Below are 18551 nucleotides of genomic sequence, written 5' to 3'. Positions count from 1 at the left end.
ATCCAGGTAGTCAGTGAATACATGTGTTTTCCAGTTGACAGTATGCTCGTTATAACGTTGTTTACAGTGTAACGGAACTGGAGAACCACTCTGCCCAGCTGTTAATACTACTCTAGCAACTGCAGTGAACCCACTAACTTCCAATCGGACGTCTGACCACCATCTCCACACTGCCTCCAGATATGTTCTCCTGCATCTTCGCGAGAGCAGCTCCACAGTCAATGTTTTCTGGGTGACGTCATCAGCTTTCCAGTCGTTCGAAAGGAAGATCAAACCATGAAAAAATCTATGTCGCACGCATGTAGCAGCATTTTCTGGCGCACGGCATCTTATATGACGACCAGCAGCGCGCTTTCTTTTTGGCATACATTTATTACCTACTACAACAACTAAATCTGGAATTGGAGCCAAATACCCTTCCAGAAAACAAGTTGAAGACCAGTTTACTTGAATACTTTGACTCCCGAGTGCATGTGGTGGCAGACTGCCACTTGCTTATTAGTTGTCATAAACTCCAAGGACAGCCATGTGGATAATGGATTGCCCACTTATAGGGCTTATCTCGCGACTGCTGTTTACAGTGGAGCAACCCAGAGTGCCAGCAATCGTATATCACTTCCTTGGTTAGAGATGTGTTGTTAGTGCATATCCTGCATGACTGTCTCAGAACTGTTCTCTTGAAACTCAAAGAACCGTCTCTAGAAACTTGTCTTCCCATCCTCACGGCATTCAACTCGGACAACATACCGTCCTCAAACCCAACTACAGACTCCTAACCAATCGGACTTACAAAGTTCAGGCAAAGACACCGCACCCCCAGCGCTGTCCGCTGTCGCTCTGTTCCTTATAAAAGTGAACTCTTAAAATAAATAGCGAAACTAAGGCAGAAAGCAAATTATTTCTCAATAAACGGTTTCACATGAGAAATGTGGTGCAATTCTTTACTGTTCTGAGTACGCAGAGTTTCAACTTCAACACAATTGTCAGGCAATGTACGTCAGATTCTGTAAGGTCCATTGTAAATCAGAAAGGATTCGTGACTCAAATGTTTCTTTTTATGTGACAGTGAATGGGCTTTATTGAGAACTTTCTAACCAATATGTACTAGGGCTACTCGGAAAGTAAGGAATTACAGGTCCCGAAATGGAAACCACAGTGAAAATCAAAACTATTTTATTTGCAACGGTTAGCTACACCTTCTAGCTACTTCTCTACACAGTCGCCACTCAGACTTAGACATCTGTCGTAGCGTTGTACCAAATTTTCAATTCCCTCGTTATAGAAGGCAGCCGTCAGTGCTTTTCGACAGTTTTCTACTCTGGACTGCAGCTCGTTGCTGTATTGTGGGTGATTACACACTTCCCATCGAAAACGCTGCAGCAGCATCTTCATTGCCTCTGCAGAGCGCGGCTGAAAATTGTCGTGTAGAACGAACTGCATGACAGTTATGTTATGTGGATTGCATAGCTTCAGGCGAAATCTTTCGCGACGCCCTCATACTTGGCGGGAGACGCTAATTTCTAGCCATCTTTACGTTCTCACTGTGAGCTCAGAACTGAAAAGAGCGACATGATGCGATCGACGGGCGTATTAGACACAGTGCCCAACGCAGATTTTCACTGTATTTTCCAATTCGCGACCGATCGTTCCATCCTTTCTGAATAACCGTCGTAGTTTCTTCGCATTTGTCTTACTGTGTAGTTTTCTCCTTTTGTCTGCACCGTAATTTAAATTTTTAATAGCCAAATCAATCATGTCTTTGTGTCTAAGTTTACGTGTACTCAGAAAAGGTACTATCTCTCTGATTCTGTTTGGTGGTTCCTCATTCTTCAGTACAAGAATAGGTGGTAAAGCAGTGGAGTCATGAGGCATTTAATTCAGTATGTTTTGAAATAAGTGTAAGTATCTGTCCCAATAATGGTGCTTTCTATGACAATAAAGTCTGCAAATATTATTAATTTCTTACATAATGCATTCAAACGGGTTACAATGCGGAGTGTACAATGATATAAAAACAGGTTTGATTTTCAGATTCCGAAGCAAGCATTACCAAACAGCAGATCTGAGTTGTGGTCCATTATCTGAAATGCCATTGGCAACATGTCCAACTTCATGTAGTTTAACAAAGGCGTTGGATACAGAATGTCTAGTGGCTTTGCGTAACGGCGCGAAAAAAGAAATTTTGAGGTTAGTTCAACAGTGACGAGAACGTACGAATATCCATTCAATGTTTTAACAAGAAGTCCCAGAAGATCAACAGCACCTACACTACCAGTCATTAAAATTGCTACACCAAGAAGAAATACGGGTGCTAAACGGGTATTAATTGGACAAAAATATTATACTAGAACTGACATGTGATTACATTTTCATGCAATTTCGGTGCATAGATCCTGAGAAGTCAGTACCCAGAACAACCACCTCTGGCCGTAATAACGGCGTTGATACGCCTGGGCAATGAGTCAAACAGAGCTTTGATGGCGTGTACAGGTTCCCCTGCCCATGCAGCTTCAACACGGTACCACAGTTCATCAAGAGTAGTGACTGGCGTATTGTGATGGGCCAGTTGATCGGCCACCATTGACCAGACGTTTTCAATTGGTGAGAGATCTGGTGAATGTGCTGGCCAGGGCAGCATTCGAACCTTTTTCTGTATCCAGAAAGGCCCATATAGGACCTGCAACATGCGGTCGTGCCTTACCCTGCTGAAATGTAGGGTTTCGCAGGGATCGAATGAATGGTAGATCCACGGGTCGTAACACATTTGAAATGTAACGTCCACTGTTCAAAGTGCCGTCAATGCGAACAAGAGGTGACCGAGACATGTAACCAATGGTACCCTATACCATCACGCCGGGTGATACGCCAGTATGGCGATGACGAATACACGCTTCCAATGTGCGTTCACCACGATGTCGCCAAACACGGATGCGACCATCATCATGCTGTAAACAGAATCTGGATTCATCCGAAAAAAGGACGTTTTGCCATTCGTGCATGCAGGATCGTCGTTGAGTACACCATCGCCGGCGCTCCTGTCTGTGATGCAGCGTCAAGGTTAACCGCAGCCATGGTCTCTGAGCTGATAGTCCCTGCTGCTGCAAACGTCGTCGAACTGTTCGTGCAGAAGGTTGTTGTATGCAAACGTCCCCATCTGTTGACTGAGGGATCGAGACGTGGCTGCTCGATCCGTTACAGCCATGCGGATAAGATGTCTGTCATCTCAACTGCTAGTGGTACGAGGCCAGTGGGATCCAGCACGGTGTTCCATATTACCCTCCTGAACCCACCGATTCCATATTCTGCTAACAGTCGTTGGATCTCGACCAACGCGAGCAGCAATGTCGCCGTACGATAAACCGCAATGGCGATAGGCTACAATCCGACCTTTATCAAAGGCGGAAACGTGATGGTACGCATTTCTCCTCCTTACACGAAGCATCACAACAACGTTTCGCCAGGCAACGCCGGTCAACTACTGTTTGTGTATGAGAAATCGGTTGGAAACTTTCCTCATGTCAGCATATTGTAGGTGTCGCCACCGGCGCCAACCCTGTGTGAATGCTCTGAAAAGCTAATCATTTGCATATCGGAGCATCTTCCTCCTGTCGGTTAAATTTCGCGTCTGTAGTACGTCATCTTCGTGATGTAGCAATTTTAATGGCCAGTAGTGTAATTCCTTCAATCTAGTAGGAATAATACGAAACAATGGAGCACTATGTGAGATTTCACACGGTTTAGGTTTTTGACAAATTTCACAAAAAGACGAGACTCTCCTAATTCTCTCTTCCATGCTGTTAAAATAACAAGTCGTTCGAAGCATGTGATAACATTTTCGTGGACCATAATGTGTGTAGCTTAAATGAATTTACCAGATGAGCTTATTAACAAAATCCTCAGGAATGCAAAGTACCCATAGATTGTCATCAACAATGCAACGTTTGACGAGTATGTTGTTTCTAACAATACAATAATGACGAAACTGAGCGTACGTCTGTTCATGCCATTTACTTTTAACATCTTTTCAAATTGTATCCTTGTCTTACTCATTATCTATGCAGTGACGATGTTTTGAAAGGCTACTTTTTTGAATGTAAAGACTACTGAAATATTTCTCAAGGTTGGCTTCTGTGTTGATTTTCTCAAGGCCAGCCAGTGCACGTGACAGTGCGTCCACAACAATGTTCTCTGTGCCAGGAATGTAGATTATTGTGAAGCGGAATTCTTGCAGAAACAATGCCCAACGTTTCAACCTGTCATGATTTAATTTTGATGACATAAGAAATTGTAATGCTCGACGATCACTATATACTTTTACATGTTTGCCAGAAAGAAAGAAACGAAATGTGTCAAATGACCAAACTATAGCTAAAGCTTCCAAGTCAGTGACGGAATACATTTTTCTCAGATTTTGTTAGTTATGTGGCTAGCAAAAGCTATGGTTTTCTGAACAGTAATGTCATTTTCTATGGCTTCTTGGAATAAATGGGGCCCAAGACCAACTTCAGAAGAATCCGTGCTAAGACAGAAATCTTGTAACAGATCTGGGTGAGCTAAGATTGGCGCATTAGGTAGCGTTTGTTGCACAAATTCCAACTGTGCCTATTCGTCCCAGTTCCAAATATAACAAAGTTTTGCAGTTAGTAGAATTTGCATATTCAGTCAACGACGGAAGAAATTCACGAGACCTAGAAAACTGCGAACTTGTCTTTTTGTGGGTGGAACAGGTATGGCTCTGATTGCTTCCAACTTTTCCGGATCCGGCAGAATGCCTTCAGAAGAAATAATGTGACCCAAAAACTTCACTTTTGTCCTACCAAATTCAGATTTTTCCGAGTGCACCGTAATTCCAGATTCAGCAAAAATACGCAGCAAACCGTTGAGGATACGAGTACGTTGTTCCCAAGAGGCTTCTGCTATTAAAACATCGTCCATGCATGAGGTGATGTGTCGTTTTAAGAAGTCAGGTACTATGGAATTTAGCCCATGAATGAATGCTGAAGAAGATATGTTCAAACCGAAGGGAAGTTTCCGAAATTGTTAAGAAACGCCGAAACAATGGAAAGCCGTATATTCTCTACATTCTGCTCGAAGTTCAGTTTGATAAAAGCTGAATCTGAGATCAATAGAGGACAAAACTTTTACGCCACTGAAATTTTGAAGAAGTTCTTCCAAAGTTTGCGGCCTGCCAGTTTCAGGAATGATTATGGTATTTATTTGTCTGGAATCTAAGACAAGCCTGATCGATCAGTTTTTATTCTCAGCAACATGTAATGAATTATTGTATGACCTTACCGCTGTTTCAATAATGCCCTCATCAAGCATAGATTGTATTTCCGTTCTAACATGGTCCCTATAATGTGCCGGAATTACGTATGGTCTGACGCAAAATGTAGTATGCTCACGAACACGAAATTTGTATTGAATTCCTTTAATTGTTCCTTTTTTGCGAGTAAAAACTGTGGAATGTAAGATTTCAAAAATGACTTGTCTATCAGTGTCATTACGGTTCTCAATTGCTTCAATTTTTTCTGAATTGAGGCGTTAGTGTCTAATATGTCATAAATATCATCCGTGTCAGTAGTTGCAAAGTGATTATCAGTGTCAAATTCCGTCGAAAGTTCCAAACTGTGATTTGACAAATGGTAAAGCCGATTGATATCCTCGTCGTGGTTTGAAAGCCAATCTTCACATTTCAAAGCTATTGACTTACCTTCTTTCCCTAAACTTATTTCACTGTCGTGAAAGTTTACACCTAATATGATCTCCGTCGACAATAATGGAACAATAAGAAAATTCATAATAAATTTGTGGCTTCGATAAAAGAATTCTAAGCTATTTTTTTTGGTGCACATCTACGCTTTTTCCAAAAGTGCACCTTGTAATTTAATCTTACCTAAAGGAACTGTGGGGCAATCGTTCGATTTGTTGCATTTACTGAAAGCTGTTTCACTAATTACTGAAATAGCACTGCCGGAGTTTAGTACTGCCGTAAATTTGGAAAACAGGAAATTTGTCGTAAGGACCATGGGACCAAACTGCTGAGGTGTCCCTAGGCTTACGCGCTACTTAATCTAACTTAAACTAACTTCTACATCTACATATCTACATATACATATCTACATATACATATATACTCCACTAGCCACCAAGCGGTGTGTAGCGGAGGGCACAATTCGCGCCAAGGACGCTAAGGACAACACACGCACCCATGCCCGAGGGAGGACTCGAACCTCCGACAAAACGCCTCAGACTGCACCTCTACCCCGCGTGGGCGCCGTAAATTTAATGTCATTTGTTGTGATGTGAATTACAGGATACGCAGTATTGTTCTGTTTCATGTCATGTTCCTGGAGTAAAATGTCCCTAATGTCTTCCATCTTCACGTAATTGATAGCCACGGCAGCTACGTCGTCCGCTTCATAAGTATGTTTTGTGGCTGCCTGCGGTGTCCATTATCTCTGTTGTCGCACGTCGATAGTGGTCGCTGGTGACTTCAATGTAGATTTCCTTAAAGACTCCTCCAATAAGAACTTATTTGAGTTATTAACACTCTCATTCAACTTAATTCCCACTGAAAGTTCCCCAGTAGAGTAGCCAGTTGCTCACACACTGCTATTGACAAAACTTTTATAGAAAAGTCCAATGAACAAAATCATATTACAAAACCAATAGTCAATGGCCTCTCAGACGATGAGACGCAGTTGCTTCTGTTAAATGTTAATACTGAACAGGATATAAAATCTGTTAAATCTGAGCCCAAGAGGGTAATCAATAAGCCAAAAATTGTTTATTTTAGGACACTCCTCAGAGACATTCACTGGAGTGATCTTTACAGTGCTCATGGCATGAATGAAAAACATAACACTTTTGCTGATAAAGTGCTTACCTTATCTGAACAGTGTTTTACCCCAACACTAATCAAGGTTAGAGCAAAGTCTACAATGAAGTCATGGATTACTCAAGAAATAGAGGTATCTTGTAAAACAAAATGAAAACTGTATCTGTCAATCCGAAACACTTCTGATGTTGATGCTATAGCACATTACAAGACATACTGCAAAATATTAAAGACTGTAATACGGACATCAAAGCAAATATATTACAAGGACAAGATAGTCATATCAGATAACAAAATAGAGACAATATGAGACATAGTGAAGGAGGAAACGAATAGAATAAGACATGAAGAGGGACAAATAGCATTAAGAGTAAATGATACATTGGTGACTGATGTGTTTAATGTTGCAAAACTTCTTATCAAACATTTTATAACTGTTACTGAAAAGATGGGGTTGTCAGGTTCTGTAAACTGCTATGCTGCTATGGAATACCTCAGACCAGGCATTTCAAGAATCTTTCATAATATGAGTTTGACATTCACTACCCTGGCAGAAGTAATGTCCATCACAAAATCTTTAAAATCAAAAACATCTAGTAGGTTTGACGAAATATCAGCAAAGTTAATTAAAGAATGTGATTCTGAGTTAAGCAGTATATTAAGCTATCTGTGTAACTAGTCGTTTATCAGTAGAATATTTCCTGTTTAAGAAGGGATATGAAGAAATAGCATCAAATTTCCGTCCAAATTCAGCATTATTAAAAATTTTAGAAAAGGTTATGTACAATCGGCTTTATTGCCATCTTACCATAAATAACATACTGTCAAAGTCGCAGTTCGGATTTGTAAAGGGTTCTGATATTGAGAAGGCTATCTACACTTACAGTGAAAATGTCCTTAATTCATTAGACAAAAACTTGCAGGCAACAGGTATATTTTTTGATCTGTCAAAAGCATTTGACTATGTAAATTACAATATCCTTTTAAGTAAATTAGAATATTACGCTGTAACAGGAAGTGCTGCAAAATGGATCAAATCTTATATCTCTAGCAGAAAACAAAGGGTGTTATTAGGAAAGAGACATGTATTAGGCTATCAGGCATCATCCAACTGGGAACTAATTACATGTGCGGTCCTGCCAGGTTCCATCTTAGGGCCCTTACTTTTTCTTGTGTATATCAATGGCCTTTCATCAGCAAATAAGTATTGTAGTAGTTCTATTGTATGTTTCTTACCTTATAAATAAAAAAAAAACATTTTTTTAAAATTTTAAATTCAGTGCAATAATGCGATCTTTTTTGCGTTTTCTGAATCTGCAGACTATTACCTTTTAATAGATATATAATTTATTCAATTCCGAAGACTACAACTATTTTTAAATTTTTTTTGAAATGTGTTCTACATGGGCGTGACCCACTGTGGCGCTGTTAAACTGCTGTCAAATGGTGTTATTATTAACGTCCGTGTTCATCAGGTACATTTTAGTGATGTGAGATAAAGTATGTGTTGTGGCTAGCCTGTGATGGTTCAATATATATCGCTGATGTGATTGTCGATTGTTTCATGTTTATTTACTCTATCGTTATCTCGAAAATATTCGTAATTAATTCTGTTTCTTGAGTCTCTGTTTTGTTGAAGTATAATAATGAGTAAAAGTAAAGTTATTAGAAATCCTCTGAAGGCTTTTAAGAAAAGGAGAAATGTTGGAAAGCCAAAGGTATGTGTTATTACTGTAAACAATAAAGACGATAACCAACTGAGTGAACCTAACCTCTCAAGTACACCTGCCCATAGCAGTCAAAGTGGGAAAGAAAATACTTCACAGAAGAAGCTTGGTTCAATGAGTGAAAACTATGAATGTTTTATGGGCGAATCGGATGTGAATGAAATATTTGATATGTCGGTTCCCAAAGGAATTTTTTCAAACTGTGTAAGATGTATTCATTGTAGTGAAGTTGGTCTGGAACTCTCCATAATAAAGCACGTAGGACTTGCTAGTGAAATACAACTGAAATGTGATAAGTGTTCATACATGACCACCTTTTGGAACAGTGTTGCAGTAACTGCAACTGAAGAAAATGGTAGCAAATTCTACGAACACAACAACGAGCGATGCTTGCTTTAGACAAGGAACGCCTTCGGGCTGCAGACAGGGCTGTAACGAGTCTAGAAATACAAGCAAGAGTAAACAGGAGGAGGAACAAGAGGAAGCTGGAGGAGGAGTTAGCAGAGGATGAAGATAATCCATCCTATGGACCTGGGATGCACTAAAAAGTTAATCCAATCTTTGTCGCTCGATTCCCAAAACTTTTATTTTCTCATACTAATTACATGTTTTCTAAGGATCTTCCAAACATATTTGTTTCAAACTTCCAGTAAATGTTACACAGTACCTTCTGCATAATTTAACACAGCCTTTTTCCAAAAAACTGTATATTTTTGAATATATAAATAAAAAATTGCAAAAAAATGTTGTGAATTTTCATTACAATTGAAAAAAAATCATCTTTAATAACTGAACTAAAATTTTGTAAAATCCCTGTGTTAAGTTGTAGCCCATATTCCAATAAATAATCTGTAAAAAGTTCAACTTCCTACCTCAAATACTTTGTGAGGGAAGATGTAATTTATAAGCGCTATTTTAACATTGCAAGTATAGGGCGTTCTGGAGCCCCTTAAGAAAGACCTGTACAAGACGAAACGTGTTTTGCTAATATTTGCTAACGAAAGAATATAAAACCTGGACACAAAATATGAATAATATATAATGTATATGTACATAGTCTATGTAGTAATTTTTATTGTCTTAAATTCTTACTCTGTATTCCCTTAGATTAAGATGCTAGTTAAAGAGCAAGTCCTAATACAGATTTTTTTTCTGTATTTTCATGTGCTGAAACATGAATTGGAATGAGATTAAGACAGCCACCAAACTGACTCATTCGTCATTGAACCAGTCATCAACTTTCCTGATTCCCGACATGACCCGATGGATCGTCGAGTCAAGAAATATCAGTTCCCCCTTCACATAGTGAAATCCTCAGTGTTTTCCACCAGAGTGTGAAAAGGTGATCCCCAGTTTTAGTGCAGTGAAAAGTGACAGGTGATGAAAGAATTCCCCTGTGAAAATCATACGAGTAATAGGAAATACTCCCAACTACAAAGTGAAGAGTGGCGTCGCTACGAGAAAGACTGATAAAAGTTTCATGTTCTGTTCACAATTGGCGGAAATGCACCAATACTGTAATAGAATTTTTTTTCTTCTTGTCAATATTTATGTATATATGTATCTGTATGTGTATTTAATTTGTACTGGTATTTATGTTAATATTTCAATGTTTAAATTAACTGAATGAGGATAATTCTTGAGAACACGCAGAAAAGGAACCTATGTTAAATCCTTGAACACTTATGATGGCATCATGCTACAACCAAGTTTGTTAATGTTCAAGCAACTGTGATTAGCTTTAACGACTTAGTGTGAAACGTATATAATTCTATGTGCCTTATGTTATGTTTGTTTTGCTCCCTACAAGGAGAGATCCTTAAATACTTCATTCACTAAGTACGTGAATCCAATAATATTACGATTGCGCGTGAGTCGTAACGATCTTTCAGAGTCATTACTCCTCACGCGGGAAGCGATGTAATATTATTGGTATTTCCGTCCTATGAAAACTTTGAGTACCCTTGGAAAGGCATTCAACTATCTGTATATTAAATGATCAACTTATGAGACATATTCTTTGAAAGACATTTATTTTATATAATTAACATGAAAGACATTTATTTTATATAATTAACATTACTGTAATGATGCGCATCTAGCGCGGACGCTAATACATTGATTGCGCAGTCAAAGACACATTTTAACAGAAGCTGAACGACGTTCCGCTTCGATCTAAATAAAAGATGACAGTAAAAAAACTTTGGTAGATCTTCAGATTTTTTTAATGTACTTCTGCTTGTGGTGTGAAAGCGTGAAGAAGGTCGACTTTAAGCTAAAAAAGTGAGCGGTCTTGCCAGCGTGCAGACAACATTATTAATTAATAACATTCAAGTAATTTATGTTCGAAACTGTAACTCGGCAAGCTATTGTTATCGGAGGTGTTGAACAGTGCAAGAATTGTCTTTAACGAAGGAGAGAAGTGACTGTAATTTGTGACAAAAACGAGAACATAGGAACTAGTAAAGGACAGGCTGAAATTTGATCGCACCATAGAGTTAGATAATTACTTATTAGAATATATTTAGTGTTTACCAGATTTCTTATTCTATTCTTTTCCTTTATACTTTTTTTAACCTCCATGCCATATTATTTTTAGAAATGTCAAACAGCCTTTACTACAGCAGAAAATACTGCGGCATCCTGGTCGTGTACAGAAGGCCGCCCCTTGCCTTCTATACAACTCATAGCAGCCCCATTTATGAATGATTTCATTTGCAAATGCATGTTTTTACTGTTCATTGTTAAAGGTCCCTTAGGTAATTATAAAATACATACTGATTACGTAAAGAAATCCGGGTTGTTCTTTTCCAAGTAATAGAAGTCTTTGCGTAATCAAAAACTAGTCTCCTTCTGACAACGATCAGGAGCCGACCAGAAGACGGACGTCTTCGACCGCTTTTGTGTCTCCTGTGGCAAAGCTGTGCCAAACTGGGAACACGACATTCTAGTATGAAACACAGATTTAAATTGATAGAATTGAAATATATTTAACATAATAATAATAATAATAATAATAATTTTTTTATCATACTAGACGTTCTACAGATCGGAGCGTGGAATGTCAGATCCCTTAATCGGGCAGGTAGGTTAGAAAATATAAAAAAGGAAATGGGTAGGTTAAAGTTAGATATAGTGGGAATTACTGAAGTTCGGTGGCAGGAGGAACAAGACTTTTCGTCAGGCGAATACAGGGTTATAGATACGAAGTCAAATAGGGGTAATGCAGGAGTAGGTTTAATAATGAATAAAAAAAATGGGAATGCGGGTAAGCTACTACAAACAGCATAGTGAACGCATTATTGTGGCCAAGATAGACACGAAGCCCACGCCTACTACAGTAGTACAAGTTTATATGCCAACTAGCTCTGCAGATGACGAAGAAATTGAAGAAATGTATGATGAAATGAAAGAAATTATTCAGATAGTGAAGGGAGACGAAAATTTAATAGTCATGGGTGACTGGAATTCGGTAGTAGGAAAAGGGAGAGAAGGAAACGTAGTAGGTGAATACGGATTGGGGGTAAGAATCGAAAGAGGAAGCCGCGCGGTAGAATTTTGCACAGAGCACAACATAATCATAGCTAACACTTGATTCAAGAATCATAAAAGAAGGTTGTATACATGGAAGAAGCCTGGAGATACTAAAAGGTATCAGATAGATTATATTGTGGTAAGACAGAGATTTAGGAACCAGGTTTCAAAATGTAAAACATATCCAGGGGCAGATGTGGACTCTGACCACAATCTATTGGTTATGAACTGTAGATTAAAACTGAAGAAACTGCAAAAAGGTGGAACTTTAAGGAGATGGGACCTGGATAAACTGACTAAATCAGAGGTTGTACAGAGTTTCAAGGAGAGCATAAGGGAACAATTGACAGGAATGGGGGAAAGAAATACATTAGATGAAGAATGGGTAGCTTTGAGGGATGAAGTAGTGAAGACAGCAGAGGATCAAGTAGGTAAAAAGACGAGGGCTAGTACAAATCCTTGGGTAACAGAAGAAACATTAAATTTAATTGATGAAAGGAGAAAATACAAAAATGCAGTAAATGAAGCAGGCAAAAAGGAATACAAACGTCTCAAAAGTGAGATCGACAGGAAGTGCAAAATAGCTAAGCAGGGATGGCTAGATGACAAATGTAAGGATGTAGAGGCTTATCTCACTAGGGGTAAGATAGATACTACCTACAGGAAAATTAAAGAGACCTTTGGAGAAAAGAGGACCACTTGTATGAATATCAAGAGCTCAGATGGAAACTTAGTTCTAAGCAAAGAAGGGAAATCAGAAAGGTGGAGGGAGTATATAGAGGGTCTATACAAGAGCGATGTATTTGAGGACAATATTATGGAAATGGAAGAAGATGTAGATGAAGATGAAATGGGAGATATGATATTGTGTGAAGAGTTTGACAGAGCACTGAAAGACCTGAGTCGAAACAAGGCCCCGGGAGTACATAACATTCCATTAGAACTACTCACAGCCTTGAGAGAGCCAGTCCCGACAAAACTCTACCATCTGGTGCGCAAGATGCATGAGACACGAAATACCCTCAGACTTCAAGAAGAATATAACAATTCCAATCCAAAGAAAGTAGGTGTTGACAGATGTGAAAATTACCGAACTATCAGTTTAATAAGTCACGGCTGCAAAATACTAACGCGAATTCTTTACAGACGAATGGAAAAACTAGTAAAAGCCGACCTCGTGGAAGATCAGTTTGGATTCCATAGAAATGTTGCAACACGTGAGGTAATACTGACCCTGCGACTTATCTTGGAAGCTAGATTAAGGAAAGGTAAACCTACGTTTCTAGCATTTGTAGACTTAGAGAAAGCTTTTGACAATGTTCACTGGAATACTCTCTTTCAGATTCTGAAGGTGGCAGGGGTAAAATACAGAGAACGAAAGGCTATTTACAATTTGTACAGAAACCAAATGGGAGTTATAAGAGTTGAGATGCATGCAAGGGAAGCAGTGGTTGGGAAGGGAGTGAAACAGGGTTGTAGCCTCTCCCCGATATTATTCAGTCTGTATATTAAGCAAGGAGTGAAGGAAACAAAAGAAAAATTCGGAGTAGGTATTAAAATCCATGGAGAAGAAATAAAAACATTGAGATTCGCCGATGACATTGTGATTCTGTTAGAGACGGCAAAGGACTTGGAAGAGCAGTTGAACGGCATGGATAGCGTCTTGAAAGGAGGATATAAGATGAACATCAACAAAAGCTAAACGAGGATAATGGAATGTAGTTGAATTAAGTCGGGAGATGCTGAGGGTATTAAATTAGGAAATGAGACACTTAAAGTAGTAAAGGAGGTTTGCTATTTGGGGAGCAAAATAACTGATGATGGTCGAAGTAGAGAGGATATAAAATGTAGACTGGCAATGGCAAGGAAGAAGAGAAATTTGTTAACATCGAGTATAGATTTAAGTGTCAGGAAGACATTTCAGAAAGTATTTGTATGTAGTGTAGCCATGCATGGAAGTGAAACATGGACGATAAATAGTTTGGACAAGAAGAGAATAGAAGCTTTCGAAATGTGGTGCTACAGAAGAATGCTGAAGATTGGATGAGTAAATCACATAACTAATGAGGAGATATTGAATAGGATTGGGGAGAAGAGAAGTTTGTGGCACAACTTGACTAGAAGAAGGGATCGATTGGTAGGACATCTTCTGAGGCATCAAGGGATCACCAATTTAGCATTGGAGGGCAGCATGGAGGGTAAAAATCGTAGAGGGAGACCAAGAGATGAATACACCAAGCAAATTCACACGGATGTAGGTTGTAGTAGGTACTGGGAGATGATGAAGCTTGCACAGTATAGAGTAGCATGGAGAGCTGCATCAAACCAGTCTTTGGACTGAAGACCACAACAACAACAACAGTTAATGAGTGTTTGTAAAATGATACTTTCATATAGTGTTCATCAAAAATATGACGATCATTCTACTTGGGACCTGTGGAAGATACATTAGCTTATTTGTTTCAGTTGTAAATATTTGTCATGATTGTTGTTTTTCCGACATGTTCTACATCCAGGAGGACCTCCTCACTACGGATCAATTCGAATGAAGTAAATCTAATCTAATCTAATCTAAAAGTCCATGAAAAGCTTCTGTATCATCATTACAACTTCCAGCCAAAATAATATGTCTGAAGTATTCAGGTAACTTAATTAAGCAAATTGCGAATAAGTTCCGAGGGGCTGTACAGGTTTAACAAATACCTATTCTTGTGTAACATATCTTCATATATTTTACGGGCTGGAAATTTCAGTCATCGAAATGCTGCATCATTATAATTTTGTGTTTTACTCGATCTTGAGTAGCATGAGGCCAATATGCAGAAAGGAAGGCATGATAAAAATCTCCTTCACTGTGACAGTCGCGAATAACCGATCGCATTCTTACCGCTGGTTCATTTTCTAAATAGCCACACATGAATAGTAATCTATGTTCTAATAACCAAGTAGGAGGAAAAAATGAAAAAAATGTGTTTTCATGTCACGAAAAATGCTGAAAATGCTCACAAATCTGTGTTTTTACAGATTCAAAATTTTTTTGATATTTAGATTCGATTTTGAGTATTTCAGCGGTTAAATCTTCACATGTTTGCTCAAGTGTTTGTTTAATTTCGTCTATTATGTCTAACTTGTTCCTGTGTTTGTTTCTGATTTTGTTCCATTTGTTGCTGTATTCGTACCTGATTTTGTTCTGTTTGCTGCTGTGTTTGTTTCTGATTTTGTTCCATTGTTTCTAACTTTTGAAGCTGTTCCTGTGTTCGTTCCTGATTTCGTTCGATTTTGTCTAACTTTTGGAGCTGTTGCTGTGTTTGTTTCTCTCTTTGATCAAGTTTTTGAATGCATTAGTAATGAAGCATGTTCCTTTGTGGTTTTCGTCCAGCATTAGCACCAGCAATATTCGTATTTTGAAAAACAGAGAATGTGTCGTGACTTAACTGAGAAAAGTGTAATGACGCAGAACCGGAGCCTACGGTGTCGAAAGGTTTTGTTCTGTTATTTCCCATTCCTGAGGCGAACTGTTACCGACCGATCGATGCAAAATACTTCCCTTTTCACTGATTGTTTCACTGTCAACACCGTTAGTTACTGCCTGGTCCATGTCCCTATGCGCTATTGCCAGATTATTGTCTTGAACATTCGTCAATTCATTACTAGGTGGTGCTAACAAGCTACGCTCATCGTCACTGTCATTTCTCACTTTGTTTGCAGCCTAGTATTACGCATTTCACACGGCATGATTATTACACTATTTTGCACAATGACTCACAAAAAAATTTGAAAAGCAAAAATAGGGAGACATACTAAAATAGCACAGAAAATAATCATCATCTTATTAGTTGCAAAAGCAACTGCAAGAAACTTATTTCAAAACCACATGCATGCCATAACTGCTTTGCTCATTACAATACAGCACAACAATGAGAAACAACTACACAGGAAATACCATATATACAATTATGCGCTAGCAGCAAGAAATAACTAATTTCTAATCATGCACTAATTATTCAAACTAGAAGAAAATCAGAAGATTCCTGTGAATTATCCTTGGCTAAGGGTCGACAGGTGAAACTTGTTAGTTTCTTAAACTGAAACTGAAATAACTGTGTGGTGTGCATACTCTAAGACCTTCGGTACACACACCATCAGATTATTTGACTTCTCGCTCTAACGAAGTAGGCGAGTGTCAACAATATGTCTCGTGGTCTTATCATGGTGTATTTATCTTCTGCCATTAGGTCAGACGATAGAAATGCCACTTGCACGCTTAGAGTAGCAAATTGACAGTGACCAACTTTAAACAGAACTTGATTAATTTTCACACACATTTATTAAAGTGATAACAAGCATAAACATTACGTAACTTGATTCTGGATGCTATTTACAATTGACAGTCTGAAGTTCCTTTGGTCTTGGTATGTTAATCTTATTCTCACATATCTCTGATACTTGACAAAGTGTCTGTACATTTATCTTCATGGCTATGTACAGGAATATGATAATCTTCTTAGGTGCAGACTGAAACTTGACTATAGACTGGTACAGACTAATGCAGACTGGTACACACTGGTGCAGACAAATGCTGACTGACTAATCGGAGGTCTGTATGCTTGTTATAATACCTCGTGAGTTCAGGTACCACTGGGTGAGTGTGATCCGTGAGGAGAAAAGGTTATACATTAGCAGCAATCTCATTGGCTACGTTACATATTAATACGCGGATCGGCGGAAGCAGAATTTGGTCCGTCTCTAAGGCAGCGCCATCTCATAGTGCGGAGACGAACGAGCGCTGCGCCTGCGCTGTTGTGCTTAGCGGGGCGCGCTCTAGTGGGAAAGTTGTGTACGTGCTGACTACGCGGAACTATGTACTCAAGAAACTGAGTTGGTGAAACTACTTTCTGTGAGTGTCAAACTGCTGAATGCAACTGAACCTACTGTCTCTTTACTTATTTTTCTCATTTCAACACAGACCTACAGAACTTTCCCTGAGAAACACAGCTCAAACTTATCCTATTCATTTATTACCCACAATAAACAAGTGCAATACGATCTGACTGCTTTAAAAATCACAACCTGACTTCAAATAATTATCTCAAAAGAATGGCCCTGAATTAGAAGATATCCTAACAATAACCCACACTTTTTTTATAATTCATGTACCTCACAGAAAATCTTATTAACACGAACTACAGCAATTACAGCAAGCCATCTAAATAAAAGGATTCTAACTATTATAGGTTCTAACGACCAGTGAGCATATGGTTAGCAAAAGAAAGATTTTGTTACAGGGCAAACAATGTATTTAGCAGATTTTACCTTGATCATCTGACATCCAGTCCTAAAAATTATATAATCGTCAATAATTCTACTACCCAAGCATTAGCAAATACATCAATCATCATTTTACAATGTATGGCCTATCAATATTGAATCTCCCTGACGGACACATGTCCAAGCCGTACACTCGCTAACCGCCGACTGCTAACTTTTAACTGCAAGTCCGTCCAACCACAGAGTCTCTTACTGAGGGCGCAGAGCGCTGTCAGTGATATTAATGCAGTCTATAGCGCTGCCAACACACAAACATATAAACGGGCTACTTACACTGGACGTGAATTTGAGGCAGCGTTAACGGAGGAGGGAAAGACCTTCAGTTACTTCCAACAGGATATAGCAATTTCCCATACAGCTGACCGAACCTTGGAGCACATTTAAACAATCTTCATGTCCGACGAAGTTTTTAGCAGAGGTTAGTCTGGTCACTGCCGTAGCTGGCCACACAGGTCACCAGATCTGTCAGTGGGCAATTACTTTGTGTGAGGGGCCCTCAAGTCTAAGGTGTATCGCAGCAGCCCTTATAGTTTTCAAGAACAGCATGAGAATGTTTCTGATGGGACTGCAGCAATTCTAGCAGTTCAGTTTCGATCCACCTTCTGTTACTTGCTGACCAGGCCCCAATACCAAGAGAAGAATTGTGGTCACTTTCAACATTTGCTATAGTCATATTAGCACTGTTTTTGCTTTTCTCTATTGTGTTTCTTTGTATCCTGTTGTTCTGTTCTCCAGGCTGCTTTTATTTGTCCCACAATGTAGAAATAGGATGTAAACAAAGTTTAAGTCTCACAGGGAGACAAAGTCCAGCGTGTAGACATGTGAAATCTAAACAGGAGTAAACTTACAAGTCTGCCACAACGACATACAAATGCTGATCTTTCCTGCATATCCCTCGATCAGGATCCAGAGTTTGACAAAGATCCCAAAGTGTGGTTCCACCTAGAAGCTGCCGCAAAAGAAGCTGTATCCAACCTCCCACTAGTCTAAAAGCCATCGCACTCCACACTTTGGGGGACCCAAACCTCAGTGAGATTCTCCACCTGGTATGGCACAGTTGGCCACCACACAGTAAGCAGATCAAGTAGCCAGAGTTCGGGCCTACTGGTACCATCAGAATG

The sequence above is a fragment of the Schistocerca serialis genome, chromosome 2, assembly GCF_023864345.2.
Source record: "Schistocerca serialis cubense isolate TAMUIC-IGC-003099 chromosome 2, iqSchSeri2.2, whole genome shotgun sequence".
Classification (NCBI taxonomy): domain Eukaryota; kingdom Metazoa; phylum Arthropoda; class Insecta; order Orthoptera; family Acrididae; genus Schistocerca; species Schistocerca serialis.
Note: the sequence above shows the minus strand (reverse complement) of the source record.